At 37.7% G+C, this 15,640-nt stretch overlaps 1 protein-coding gene across 8 annotated transcripts in view; it reads left to right on the top strand.

Moving 5' to 3' along the window:
• DLGAP2 (DLG associated protein 2) overlaps positions 1 to 15,640 on the top strand; it is a 467,574-nt gene that overhangs the window by 97,305 nt on the left and 354,629 nt on the right. For 2 of the 8 annotated variants that reach the window (XR_010388211.1, XR_010388212.1), the window contains exons 3-8: positions 5,694 to 5,834; positions 11,982 to 12,173; positions 12,814 to 13,299; positions 13,428 to 13,622; positions 13,933 to 14,005; positions 14,088 to 14,353. The exons of 2 other annotated variants lie outside the window; for them this stretch is intronic. The gene's annotated coding sequence lies outside the window, so the exon portion shown is untranslated. Of the gene's footprint in view, positions 1 to 5,180; positions 5,291 to 5,693; positions 5,835 to 11,981; positions 12,174 to 12,813; positions 13,300 to 13,427; positions 13,623 to 13,932; positions 14,006 to 14,087; positions 14,354 to 15,640 lie in introns of those variants that run through there. 4 more of the 8 variants (XR_010388208.1, XR_010388209.1, XR_010388207.1 and 1 more) reach the window with 3 other exon arrangements.

Consider the following 15,640-nt stretch of genomic DNA (forward strand, 5'->3'; position numbering starts at 1 on the left):
TAGACCTGGAGTGTGCTTCTTTAAAAGCTATCCTTTAAACAAACAAACTGGCTGGCATTATTGTGTAAAATGTAGATGTCTGTGGAGAAATGGAGACTAAACTAGACTATTTAATGATCCTTTCCAGCTATTTGTGGAAACAGTGAACTGTATGTGAGTTGCTCTTCAGGTAATTAAGGACTTCAGGAGCAGGCCCAAAGTTTGCCAAATCTGAAAGATACTGGGCATCTTTTTATTTTTATTTATTTATTTTTAATCAGATCCTGATAGCTGTACAATGCAGGCTGTATAGTCTCCTGAAAATTGCATTTAAACTAGTGGCTTGTTCCCAGTCGTCTGTAACTTCAGAGCTTGTAGCTTTGATCTTTATCTCGTTGTGGCTGGATCTCTCTGCCTTTCAAGTAGTCCTTGCAGAAGCGCGCATTAGCTGTGCAGATGAACAACCTGAAGAGCAGGGTCGTAGCAGTACTGCTGAATGAATCTGGATGTTGAGTGTAATGTATGTAAATGTTACTTATGATGCATATGATGAAGAGGATTTGCATGAGATTAAGAGCTGAGGCATGTTTCTCAAAACATTGAAAAGTGCTTCGTGAACAAAGTAGCACAATTTTTTTCCTGTTGCATGTGCAAATTTTGTCATTGTTGTAATGAGACTTGTGCACATCTTTAAATACTTTTCCTTGATAAAGAAGGACTCAAGCTGTTGCCGAAGTGTCTAGATGAACTCAGGTTTAAAGCTACTTTGAAAAAAGAAAACCCTAACTTTTAACTATATTCTTACTATGTAAGTGCCTTGTCTACCCAAGAGAGTAATTAAGCAATTTTTTTTGAAAAAAAAAAACCCTATATCACAATATCAATGCACTTTAATTGTATTTAATTGTATTTATAGAAAAAGTTATCTTTGCTAGTTCAGAAGCATGTAAATTAATTTAATCAGACATGATAGCAAAGGTATCTCTGTTAGATGAGTTACTGCATCCTTATAAATTGAAGCAACAGTTCTGCAACCCTATCTCAGGGATAATCCCTTTGACCAAGTAAAACTATACTGATTTTTAGTGGGTTCCTAAGAGGTTGTAAGCTTAGTGGTCATTGAGTCACAAAAGTTCAGAGAATCTTGTCATAAAACTGTAGTTTTGCCAAGCATATCCAGAGTAGAAAAGCGGTAATTCCGACGGTTGAATGAATTAGAAAATAAATACATAATGTTCCTATGTTTTAAGCATTTTATGAAACATTTCTCTTTTGTACAAATATAAAGAACAGTTTTACTATAACTTCTTATAAATTGATAAGTCTGTTGTTTAATAGCGAATCTGCTTTTGATGGCTGGAGCCATTGGCCAAGGCAGGCTCCATGTATCATGCACTGCAAAAAGATCAATCCACTATTGATACAATCCAAGATTGGTGACAACCTCTTAACTGGATTTTATAATGCAAATGATAACGCTCGCTTCAGAGAGTAGAAATTTTAAACATTATTAAAAACTAAAAGCAATTACAGTGACTCAGAAAAAAACAAATATAATAATTGAAACTAGAAAAGACTATAATGAGATTATAATGGTACAATAATAATAAAAACAAATAATAAGCAAAGGAAGATTACACTATCAAATATGTAAAGCTCCAGACAATAGCTGCTGAAAAGGACGGGTAAGATAGATGGGGAGCATTTTGGACACTCGACGAGGCAGTAATCATCTGTGAGGTATGTCACCGAGGCCCTGCAGGTGGTAGGAGATGGCCCGCTTGGAGAACGGGCATGCGTGCCAAGCCTCAGCCGCTTCAGGTATGTGCTGGCAGCGGGCAAGGGCCACGCAGCGGGGACACACTACCCACTCTTTTCATCGTCAAGTTGAAGGCGGGACATGCCTTGAATGACTCATGTTCAGTCATAAATTAATTTCCCATAGTACCAATTCTGGCCTGAGGTGCTATCCTATTCCAGCAGTCATATTAGAATCGAAAAGTGAGACATTAGGTAGGAGAGAGGTCTAGATGCTGTTTTCCTTTGTACTGCGCTAGCTCCCAAGGGTATCTGCTGGAACCTCTGATTATCCTTGGTGGTGTTTCTGCAAAATCACCAGTGATGACACCATTGACTTAGGTGCTAGGACTCGCCTGAGTTACCCGTGCAGCAGCGTCCCCGAGGGGCTCCCCCCTTTGGAGGGGCTCAGCTGTCCGTCCTTGCACTGTGGTCGCGGGAGGGCTTTGCATCAGTGCTGACACTGAGCGCTCATCCTGAGCTCGGCTGCCCAATCCTCCGCTCCCTGCCACGAAGCTCGTGCAAACTTCAGTGCAAGCATACAGCAATTGCACCAACCCAGATTAAAACTCATGCTTTTAACATGGATTAATTGCCAGTTATGCAGCTACAAGTCCCATTGCAAAGGTACAAGAAATGAGTGTACAGATGTTGGAGTGGCAGAACTGCCTCTCAAAAGCCCTGCTTGAGTTTGCTGGCTTAAACTAGAATTGCAGTGTTAGGTACCAAGAGAGGTTTACTGCAAAGTAGACACTAAATGTTTTTCGACAGCTACTCTCTGAGTTTCCAGAAGTTGTTTTTTTCTCCTCATGTCACATTTTCCAGTTTTAGGTCCAAATATAACGTTATATAATATAATATACACCGAAAGAAGAAGTATTTTGTTCCCATCCAGGATTACAGAACTTTAATCCATTTACCATGATTTTTGTTTTTAGAAGATCAGTAGCTGGATATTTTTGTCCCTCACAACAGGTTGTGAGATGAGCTCTTCTTACGAGAATATGTTCAAGTTCCACTAACTGCCTTAGTGTTATTTTAACATAGGTTTTGTGTTGATTTTTATTTCTAGATTGCTGATTTTATTTTTTCTTTGTTTGTTTGTTTAATTAGAAATGACAGATATGTTTTCATCTGAACCGTAAATAAGGACCTAAACTACATCAATGTTAGTAAACAAAACAAGGCAGGACACAGATTCTCTTATTGTCGCATCATTTTCCATACTATTAAATTGTTAGCATAGTTCTGTCACTGTTTTGGCTGGGGCCAATTATCGCTCACTCATACAGCGCTTAGGCACAGGCTGGTAATAGCATAGGCTAAGGACAAGACCAAGTGGGCAGCTTTTTGGATGCAGCCTCTCTATTTTGGTGGGTAGGAGAGTTGTGGGGACATGTTGTGCATGTTGGCCTCATAGTAAAAGAATGTTCCCTGGTGTATTTAGTTTTCTAGCAGAAATGTGACACAGACCTTTGAACAGAATAGGCAGTATCAGGAGTGGGTTATTTATAGTCTGTAGTCCAGGATGGAACAAGAATGGGGTGGTCTGCCAGTGGGATTCAGAGCTTCTTGCTATGATACCAGAAGAATAACACTGAGTATCAGAAATCCGGAATCCTTGATGACAGTCAGGATTATCCCTTATGCTGTCTTATTTCCAACCTCTCCCAGCTCTGATTCTGCATCCCAATGCTACTACTCACTTGCTCAGCCAGCCTGTGTCTCTCCCCCTCAGACTCCCCACTCCTGCTTCTCTTGCCTAGGAAGTCTGAGTCTTCACCTCTTCTCATTGCAATCTCTCTGGTGTTGCTTGGAAACCAGAAATACTTTGAACCCTGTATCTCAATTTGGCTGTTGCTAGTAAGAATATACTTTCTTGCTGGGGGGGAGGAGAAAGATTGCTAACTGGTGATCTGACCCAACCAAAGCAGAAGAAGGCTTCGAAGGCTTGGGTCAAGGCAATTAATATTCTTCATTTGGTCTCTACAAGTTGCCCTGAAAGTCTGTTTGGACCTGACAAGTTGTACATCTGGGTAGAAAATTTAGTATCTGAAAGAAAAGGTCACAACCTCTTGGAAATCTTATACACAAGGATTAAAAAAATAACAATGGGCATTGCTCATGTGGACATTCAGATGGATCGATAAAACTCTTAAAATATAAATAGGATATGCAGATGCCCTCAATGCAGAGAGCTGTCTTTGTTTCTTCATAGTGATTGCACACATATCTGAGGTCTACTTGTCTCTTCCAATAAAAAGGTAAATGAATCTGACAGTGACCTATTTTGTTTAAGAATGGAGGCTGTATCACTCTAAAGGTCTTTCTTCAGTTGGCAGCTTTGTTAATATCATACTGTTTGTACTGTTCTTTGGCAATTAGTTCAATTGGTTCAATTAGTTTTTGCGTGCTCTTCACAGAAGCTGTTCAGTTGCTTTTTTTTTTCTTTTTTCTTCCTAATGTTGAATACTCTCGCAATGAACACTCTGCAGTGCCATCTTGGCACCATTGTAGAGCCTCTTCTGGAAGTGGTGGGAACTTGGGATTTGAAAAGGGCATGGATATTGAATCACCAACATCTTGTATTCTGATGAAAAATAGATTTGACAGTGTTACAATGACATACAACTTGCTTTCACTTAGAAAAAAATTCACTCAAATGTTAAAATGACAATAGTAATGAACTTCTGGTTGCACATGTTTGAAGATAGACTAGCAGCACTGGAAAAGGACAGGGTTAGACCCTTCCAAGGTTGGGGTCTCCTGTGCCCCAGCAGTCACTGCTGTGTGTCCTCTGGAGGTCCCCAGTTCTGCCAGCTTGTTCCTCTGCTTCTGCCAAATGAGCTTGCTTAAAACAGCAACACACATTTTATAGTGGGGCTATATACAGCCACCTTTGTCATTCTATGGAAAATGGCTTAATCATGTATAGACAGGCAAATCAGAGGAACTGAGGAGGCAGTAACTTTTTTACAAGTAGATTTGTTGCCACAAGGAGGGCAGTTGATAACTGTATAACCTAGGCCAGTGGCATCTAGGTTAGTTGAATTGTTCCTGTGTGTGCATTCAGCAGCTTCATGCAAAACTTTTGACATGGAGGATACTGTAACACACCTCTGAGATCACCTATGATCAATATTTTCTATCTAAAATAGAAAACTATAGAGTTTGGGCAGGAGATCTCTATATGCAGAAGAGATTTGCCTACACCATTGGAGTTTTTTAGTATATTATCTGTTTTCTCAAGTTTACGATGTACAGAAATGTAATTTAAATTATTATCTTGAATTCAGATGCAAACAGGAAGTAAGTTTTTCAATTTTTTGTTGAAATGCAATTAGTGATGCACAAAATCTTTCAATGGAATGTTAACATAAAAATATTTTTCTTGTTATCTCTAGCATTGTTTCTTTGCTGCCTGTGAATGGAAGAAAAACAAATTATTTGTTACTCCAGTTAAGGTCCCACAAACGTTCTTCATGGCAGCATCTAATATTTTGAATATCACAAGGTGAATATGAATAATTAATTTTTAATCTATCTTGTTTGATCTGTGCCCAAAAGCCCAGTCTGTGTAAGGGAAATACCAAATGCAAATTTCTTTCAGTCAATTCTTGAGGTCTAAGGAAGAAGACATTTTCTCATTCTCACTTTAATTTTTTCAGCTAGTTTAAATATCTCCTATCATCTGAATATTTGGAGAAGTCTCAATGTTATTGCATTGTGATTCTAACTAAACTATTTTATTTTATAGATTTATTTTAGGAAAAAAAATGAGACAGCAAACATTATTAATTGCAGTGTTCATAATGGTCTGAAAGTTTAACTTAAAAAAGGAGGCAGCCTGAGAACCAGAGAGGCTGAAGTCTTACTTTCAACCACACTAGAACTGCAGCAACTTTATCTCTTCACAGCTGTTTGTTTTTTATGTGAATAGTTGGACAGGAGGAAGCATCTGCAAGGAGGTCTGGATGGATATCAGTGGCACATAAGGAAACCTCAATTCTCCTGAATTACACTGTGGACCTATGGAAAGCGGCAACCCCATAGAGAGAGTGAGTAGACTGAGGTTATAATTAGCATGGCTATACTCAGGTAAAGTGAACATCAAGCATAGTAAAATTATACATAACTAGCTGAACTCAACACCTCAGGAGTCTGGTTGTTAAATAAGCTTTAGTGTCTGGGAATCTGAAGGTTAACTGTAGTTCAGTTTTCCTTCCCTCTGAAAGAGGCCAACAGTATATATCTTTTTACCTAAAATATCTATTATGCCTGCTGTTACTGAGAGCAAAGAAATCATCCTTTTTATAATATTTGATGATCATTTTTGCAAACTTTAGTCCCAAAACATGTCCTTAATTCCATGAGTGCTATCTCATGCAGTGCTTCCCTTATAGTAGTGGAAAGCCTGTGTGGAAAAAAGAAAAATCATTTTCATTTGGGAAAATGGAACAATAATCATAGGAAAACCTGAATAGAAATAAAACACCCACAGCTTTTATTTAAGAGTGTTCTCTTGTCTTAGCTCTTCCACTTGCTAGTGCAAATGTCAAATGAATAAATATAGAAATATCTCTAATAGGATCATTTTTCTTTCTTCTTTTCTTCTGTTCAACCCTTTACCTGTTCGCTTGTTAATGATGGAGTGCACTCTGGCATGTTTGTGTCCGGTCCATAGGGAATATGCTGTCTGTTTTCCTTGAAAATACATGACAGACTCCCTCTGTGCTATCCTTTCCTTGTCTTTGCCTCTTGCTGCTACTGTATATTAGTGTCAGGCCCAGGCTCTGACTTAAGCTACCTTCTGTGGCGCGTCTAGCAGTGCTTGCTAGGAGATCCGAATTGTTTTCTGTGTTGGCCTGAGGAGTTCAGGTCATTGGGAATCACCTTGCTGAAGTGTGATTTCAGCCCGGTGGTGCAAACAGTGATTGCTCAATGCTATCACTACTCGGTGAAGTGGGAGATTCAGGGGCCTAAGCACTGCACTTGCCCATCTCTTCTGTGAGGCAAAGCCTCGAGGACAAATATTTTTCATAATCAACGATAGGAATGTCCTTCTGTTTTCTTTAGTTTTGTGCAGATGAATAATGATCATCTTGGATCTAAAGCTTTAGTGCAATGCCATTTCTTTCAGGGGCATCAGCTACAGTTTCATTGTCTTTCAACAGGGATACTGCTTCTTTGGCTCTCTACCAGAAATCTGAATTAATGCTGAATGAAATAACCCAGATGTTCATGCTGAGGGCAGTGCATAACAAATGGGCAGCTTAGGCAATGGAAGACCCAATGCACAGTCTAAGGCAGACTGTTAATCATCAAGAATACTTAATATTAATAAAAATAGATCAACATTGTTAGAATATCATGTGGTCATCATGCATTAACTTCCTACAGTATAAAAGAAAACTGGTGTTAATTCTACACCTCTGGTCACTGCATGTCATCCCAGCCTGGAAGCTACTCAGAACATCACTAAACAGCAGCCTGTACTGGATGAAAATCCCATCCTGAAATAAATCTTCCCAGAATCACCCTTCTGAGCATTCAAACTACCCCCAACTTGGCTAATGCTGTTGTGCACAAACTGCCTGCATACTGAAACGAATCAGGGCATTAGTGTGAACTTCTGAACTTAAACTTCACATGTCCACACAGGGGAGAGCCGTCACATAAATTTCCCAACAACAGAACCAAATCATTGCATTTCAGATCATGGTATTGTGCTTAGTAAGATGTAACATACTTTATTCAGTTCACCAAATGGCCTTAAGATAGCTGTATGGGTGAACTACTGTTGTCATCTCATGCATCTCTTTTGAGGTTTGCTGTTCTGGTTTTGGACCTAAAGTGTGCTCCCCAACTTGTCTCTACTCTCCCTTGCGTACTTGAATAGTTGATTAATAACAAATTTTTATCTCTATACATAATGCTTATTTTCCTGGTGAGAAGACCTATTTGCTGCCTCATTCTAGTTCACCAATAGATGGTGTAGAAAGTGCCTTTAATTATTTAGATTCATTCAGATCATAGCTTTATTGTAGATTAATTCTAGCCTAGAATAAGTTATGTAACTTGATAGCAGCTTTATAATTGCTAAATAAAATGAAATTACGTTAAAGTAACTTGACTAAACAAGGGTTCTGACAGAAAGACTTCCTTTTACCTCAGCCATTCTTTGGTATTCTAGCACTGAAGAAAATTTTTTGGAATATACTATTGTACACAGCTGTTTGGTAGGAGGAAGTGGGGGTGTCTTCAGTGAAACACATAAGTTTTCCATGCAAAGACTACTATTTTTGTTCTGCATTAATATTCAGATTTGGTAAAGTTAAACTGGATCAAGAAGAAACAAGTGTTGTGATGAACAGATTCTTGACAGTTACCAATTCTCTGACAGGGATTTCATAACTAAATGTCCTTAACTTAGTATATAGCCTGCCAAATTAATGGCAGTGTGTACCTCTCAGAGAATAAAATGAAACCCAGTATGATGCAGGCATTTATTTTTTCCTTTTCTATGTTATGTTGTTATGATTTATTATTCCTGAATCTCTCTGTAATAAAATGTGAAATGAGATTTGTTTGACTTTATCTACTTGGTGTTCTTAAGCTTTGTGATGTGAAACCTAAAAGTCAAATGTAAATGCTATTTATATTCATGTAGTACTTCTTTAAACTGTGAGGGGTCTTTTAGTATATATAAAAATCAGGCTTACAGAATAGAATTCATACAGAGTGAATAATAAAATGTGTCTTCTCTTTAGAAGTGAAATAAATAACCACTGCACAATTTAGTACTTATACCTGTCTTGCTCTTACCTTGCTTCTCTTCCATTTATTCTGTCAAGTGTTGTCTCTCTAAGGCAGTGATTTGCACACTTGATCACTGGATGATGATCTTCTAATGCCACTGAAATTCAAGAAATATGGAAAAGGTCCTAGCAATTTTATGGTTCAGCATTTTAGCTAGCTTTTACTTTTTTTGTTTGTTTTATTTGTTTTTTTCCTCCCCCAGAATTACAAACCACTTGGGAAACATAGGCTTGAAAGTTCAATTAGAACAGAAACATAGTTAGGTCCTTATTCCACTGTGGTAGTAGGCTTCACAAGACAGAGCGGGACTGCAGCGGTGTCTCCCTTTCAAAATGCCTGCAGGCAGAGAAGTGAAGAGGTACCCCAGGGTGAAGTGAAGAGGATACCCCAGGGACTGGGGTATCCCAGATGTGAAGGCACTCCAAGCCTGTGGAGTTTGACTACCATACCATTTGTCTAGAGGAAGGGTAATTTTGATTAATCATATAAGCCAGAACATTTTCAAAGAAATAAAGTATTTTCTCATCTGAAACCTTTCTGTAGGCAATCTGAGGTTGTGTGGTGCCTGACACCTTTTATTTATTTATTTATTTTGATTATTTATGACCACTTAAAATGCAATAGTACTATTAAGCCCTAATTAGCAGTGAAGTCTCTTTTATTGCCCACCTGTATAGTCCTGTGATGTGAAGAGTTAAGTCTCCTGCTGATAGTTGCTTGAATTCTGCCCCCCTCATATTCTCCTTGAACCTGATGCCAATAGTGATGTCTGTGTAAATTGAAATAATAATAGACACAATGGGAATTGCCTGTACCTGCATTTGCTTTCCCTTAAAAAAAGGAAATAACATTTTACTAAAGTCCATTTCTCCTGGCTGCTTGGAAAAGAGGCCAGTCCTGTCTTGTGGTTGCTCATGCTTCAATTCTGCTGCTGCTTACAGCTTGGTCTTGCTCTTTCTTCTGCACTCTCAGTGCCGTGTTAAAATTTCCTGCCAGACCAATGAATAAATAGTTGATGACTGTCCTTTTTGCCCAGCCAGGTATGCCTGTAAAGGAAATACCTGATCTGAAAGAAAATTGGTAATGAGGAAAAGAATCAGTCTTTGACCTGAGCAACAAACTATTGTGATATGCCTGAGAATGGATTTTAACCCCAGTCCTGAATCACAATTCAGATGTATTTTGACATGTTCCTGGCACAAAGTGGCCAAGAAGCATCAGATGCAGCTTCTGAAAGAGCTCTTTTGGTGCTGGGGCATCTGTACAGCTCTTCAGGCCGTGACCTGAGAAACCGAGGCTCAGCACAGCTCCTGACAGCTGGACCAGTCATTTCACAAAACCAGAACAGACTAAAAGATTTTCATTATGTTATTTCTTCCTTTAATTTAGAGCCATTGAATTACCATTTTTCAGTGATGTTCGTAAAACAGGGATTTTTTGTAATAAAGTAAAATATTACTTTTATGATTCATTTTAACTTTACAAGTAAGTCAGTCCAGACTTCTTATATGTATTTTGCAGTCAGGGTAAAATATGGATATCAAGATGGAGGTGGAGGCCTAAAGACATAAACTTATCTGTAGTTCTGTTGATTATGAACCCAGAAGGTCTGTTGCAGTTGTCTTGCGTGACTTTTGTATACCACAGTTCATGGGACTTCTTCTAAATAGTAGTTATTTGAAGAAAACTACATCTTTTGGGGGGGAAGAAATCTGACTCTGTTTTAAAAAATACAGTCAGTTTTAATAAGGACTGCCCTTTCATTGTTCTGTTCCTAACACGTCTGAGCCACAGACTTAACTGTGATTTACCTTAGTGCCATTTCAATCCCCGGTGAAAACTTTTTCATATATCTTATTGCAAGAGCATAGATAATACCCAGTGCCTTCATGGGACTTTGTTAATTAAGCTGCAATTATTTCTTATTTCTTAATGTAGTGGTTCTGTAGTATGCTATCAGATAGACTTTACACAACTCTTTACTGTCTTTATGTCTTTTTGTATATTTGGACTTCCTAAGAATGGTTTTTATTTTCAGTAGCACACTTTTTTAGAACTACAAGACAACACACACAAAAATTAGAGAGTTCCTGACTATATTTATACATCTTTTGTAGTGAAAAATGTGAAGTCATTAAGTTTACCATACAGTATGCAATCAAAGGGGAGAGGGTTAGCTTATTGGTTGTTGGTGTTTTTTCTCCATTATGGAGTTCACAGTGTATCCAGGATTCCAGTGAAGAACCACAAATAAAAAAATCAACGTTTCCCAAATAAAATAGTCTTTAATTGTTTTTCTCAGTAAGGACTTCTTCCACCTCCACATTAATAAGCATTCTTCTGTGCTTCAACTAGCTACCCACTCGCTTTCTCTCTTTAAAGACATCGGCTGTTCCAATTACCATTGAGAATTTTCGGTCTCTCATTAAATCTGGAGCAGTCGGCAATTTAATCAGGTGGTGATCAGTGTAACATTAGAAAAATGACCTTTAGAAAATGCATCTCTTCCAAATAGGGATACTCTGTTTTATCAAGCGTGTCCTTAGTGTTTGGTTTTAGTTTACAGTTCTTTGGGAAAAAAATGGTGACTTTTGGACACCATTGGGACACATTAAAAAAGTACAAATAATGTATTTCTCTGAATGTTATTTGTCTTTACTTTCAGTATCATCTCCTGCATATCAAACAAATGTGCAATTTTGTTCTGTTCCACAACCCCCAAAAAAGCTGTTTGTACAGGTTCAAGAGAACCACAAACATGGAGCTGAGGGGCTGGGACATTGGTTACAGCACAATTCTCTGGACAAAAGCCACATTCTGGCAGTTTTTTTTCCTACCAGAAGTTTCATGTGTCTTTTCTTTCGTAGAACGAACAGTTTAGCGAACAGAGATTTTACTTTATGAATGCTGATTTGCAGCAGCTGCATGGGCTGTGGGAGCTGGGCTATAGGTCTGTGGGAGCTGCAGGTGACCCAAAGGCGGTGAGGCAGCAGCTGCCCACCATCCTACGGAGCTTCATCTGCTCTGCTGTACAGCCTGGGACTCCTGGCTTAACAACTTCTAGAGATCCCTGTTCCAGAAATCTCTAGAGACTTAAGGCGTTACTATGTCAAAAAGTATGCTTAACCTCCAGCAAATGTGTAAACCAGGAAAACTGCGAGACCCAAATCATTTTTATGCTGGCATAGCATGGTTTGGCATGGCGCTTGTTCCAATGAAGCATGCTAATCTGTTTGGTGTGGTTGCTGCCTCTGCTTATTAGGAGCTGGCAAATTATACCTAGATGCCATTAAGCCTTTGCAATTTTTGTTTGTATAAACAAGATCCCAAGAAACTCACCTCCCCTTGTTGTGCTCAGATCACATCTCTGTTTTTTTTCTCCACAGTCATGAGACTACAAACATGTGCAGTCCTTAAAAATTCTGGAATATGCAGCTTTAAGCCCTTAGACTCAAAACCCTAAACTCAAAACCCTAGACTCAAAGCTAAGTGACTAGGCTTTTTAAGTGTAATCCAGACCAGTTAAAGCTGTCCACTCATATGCCATTGGAGATGCTATCGTGTCAGCATCACGCAAGGTGAGTAGCAAGTTGGAAAGGTAGAACTTGACTTTTGAGGGAGTATATATTTTGCCACTTCTCCTCCAGCACTAATATAATTGGGTCTATGCCCAGGAGTTGTAGATTCAATCTATTTTTTTTTTATTTACTATTTACACACTAGCATTGTCTGAGAATCTAAATATCTTTTTAATGTTGCATTACATTCAGTTCTGCAATATAGCAGTATTTAGCACTGCCAGCCACAGAGGAAGATACATCATCCTCTTCTGTGAATTCTGATCTCTGAATTCCTTTAAACATCATTATTAAATGTTTCTTTGGGTAAGCCCCTCTCATGTGCTTTTTTCAGTGAGGTATCCATAATAAAAGTTTTCATGTCAAGGAAGCAGGACTAGTATGTTCTAAGAGAGCTAACTTAAAGGTGTTATTGTTATAGCAGTTCTGCTTCAATTTTGATGATGAAATCTGGATCAGTTCCCTGATCTCCTGTTTCACGAGATCAGAATTAATGAAGATGCACTGATTCTTCTCCTCTGTGGATTAGAGAAAATAACAAAACAGCATACCAAAATTTAACATCCCAATTCTACCCTGAGTACACATCCAGGAAGAAAATTTGACAGTGAAGCAGTATTCAATACTCTTTCTTTTGCAGTTAGTGAATAACGAAAATACTCAGCAAATGAACCTCAAGAGAGAAGCCAAACTCAAGAGCAACTAAGTGAAAATTAAAAACCAAAAGACAGAACTTTGAATGACTGTTTTATCTTAAGAGAAGTGGGTTCCCAGTGCTGTCTTCTTCTGGATTAAAAATCACTTTTGCAAAATATTAAACCAGAGCATTAATATACTAGCCACTGATACACACTTCTATAATTTGTTAAATATTTTAGGAGTCTGCCTTGAGTTGTTGTCTCTAAGCAACACATCAGACAGGGTTGCACTATCTAATATAACTATAAATATATATATATTTTCACCTAAATAGTGAGATTGCTAAAACCTTTGAAGACATCTATGTTAAAGGGTGGACTAGTTGCTAAAAGTCAGTAGATCTATACCTAATTGTTTCGATTTTTCACTGTGAGCCTCAAATGGGAAAGCTGCTCATCAAAAACTTGCTTCGAAACAGGACAAAAAGGTAAGATTATGAAACAGTATGCTTTTAATATCTTATAGCGCCTAAAATTATCATTAAGTTTAAAAAAAAATTTAAACAATGTGTTCAGTAGGGCTTAGTTTTAAGGGCATACCTATATCCTTATTCAGATATGTTGATTCCTGAAGTGTATAACAAGAGATGAATTGCAGAAAGGTCTGGAGGAAATTTTACAGATGTCCTAGTCATGAGAAACTTTGTAAAAAGCTTGTGAAGCTGCCCACAGATTTGAAGCTGTGAGAAATCTGAAATGTCATGGATGACTATGATGCTACTTAAAATTACTGAGGTTAATGGACTGCATGGTAGGTATCATGAATGTCTCTTATCTGCACTGCTTTTACAGAAAATAGTTTTTCTCTTCTCATAATGTTAATTATGAAGCACACATATTCTGAGACAATATAACGGATGCTATTGTTTCATTTGTGAAAACACTTGATGTTTATCAGTGCTTGTGAGGGACAGCATACTGCATAATTCTGCTGTACTTAATTTTATAATGTTCATCATACGACACTGCTTCATATATACTTTTTGCATACCAGTAGAACATCATGTTTTTTTCTTTACATTAGAACATACAATAAAAAGCTGTTCCCATTTTTATTATAGTCAAGAACGCAAAGTGCACCTCATCCAATACCTTCATTATTTTAGAAAATGAGTGAAGGATTTCTTCAACCTAGTGAGTATTCTTTTTGAAGAAAATTTAGTCTGATCTTCAATACCTTCAAGTTTCTAATTACTGGGTTTTTTTCCCCCTACAGGTCTCCTGACTTTTGTCTACTGCAGAACTAATTTGGATTAAATCAAGACATAAGCAAACTTACCAAATATCATGAAACTAGTGTCAAGGGCGTAAGAGCTGGTAGACTGCAACTGCTAAAGAGAGTAGAGTGCTACATTCAAAACAATATTAACTCCTGTCCCCTTCCTTTCCTTTCCTCTGGAAAATGTAGGAGATGGGACCATTTCACTTTTATCCTAGATATGCAAATACATATGTCTTAATAAAGACTACTGAAAATTTGTATTTGTGGGTTTTGGTATTTTGTTGTTGCTGTTATAATCAGATGAAGTCAGAAGACAAAGACCACTGATGTTCATCTTAAAGCACTTTCTACAGAATGAGACTTCATCAAATATTTCTTGCCTCTATGCAGAGAAATATTACTCTAAGATTTGAATTATTCCTGGAATTTCACTGGTAACCCCTCCAGATGTAATTGATATTGGTCATGTATGTTATTTTACCCTCCTCTCTCACCCTCTTTCAACTGACTGAAGCATTTGAGATTGGGAAGGAGTTTTCATTTGCTGTTATGACAGCAAAGTTTAGAATATAATAGAGATTGACAATACCCCGCTATTTCAGGAGCTCAAGACCCTGCTTTCTATAATATGTGTTTCCTACTAGATTCTGGTAGGTTCAGAGCTTAAGTACTTTACAAACTACAAAAGTGTCTTTGAGCTGTGTTTAGCTGTTTCTGAAATGCTGTGAATAAAACATTCTCTGCATCTTTATTACAGGAAAAGAACCATTGATTTAGAGACAAGTTGTTGAGGATTTGCTGTACTGTTGTTCATTGCTCTGAGATAATAAGTTACAGAAATTTCTATTGCGTTCCCCTGTCCCACACCCATTTCTAACAAACTGTTTTACTGAAGGCTTCAATTAACAATATTGCAACAATAAAATTCACAGCTATTGTTCAGATCCGTACTCAGTTGCTGTCTGCTCTCTGAGAACTTCCAGACTCAATAAAGAATAAACTTCATCCCCTACCCCATCTGGTGTTGCAAAAAAGGACACACTAATTACGTATGTTAATAGACTGCTTTAAAGACATTCTTCACAAAAATGGTGCGTATGGAGAAAATGAAAATGATAATAGTTTTTAAGTGAAAAACATGGAGATTGTTGATGTTAAGTATTCTAACATGTTGCAGTTGGGAAAGGACACCACTGAGTGCTCCATATGCTTGTTCTTTCTGAATGCCTGGTTTGGGCTTCCTTTGAATTACCTGTCTGTAAAGGGAAAAAAAACAATCAAAAAAAATGAGAAATGTCTCTGTGCCTTTTACAAATGAAACTTTTGAAAATATCTTTTTAATACACAGTTCAAATTTGGCTTGGACTTAGTCTTCTGTGACACATGTTTAAAGATGCTTTGAGTTAGAAATAACTTTTTTAGCTCAGTACTGACTGAAAATTATGTTTTTGCTCTTCAGTGGACTATGTAAGATGAATCCAACCCCTGAAAAATGTCATCATAATCAGCAGAAATCTAGTCAGTTTTATTATTTTCAAAAAAAGATC

Source organism: Dromaius novaehollandiae, chromosome 3 (genome assembly GCF_036370855.1).
Source record: "Dromaius novaehollandiae isolate bDroNov1 chromosome 3, bDroNov1.hap1, whole genome shotgun sequence".
Taxonomy (NCBI): domain Eukaryota; kingdom Metazoa; phylum Chordata; class Aves; order Casuariiformes; family Dromaiidae; genus Dromaius; species Dromaius novaehollandiae.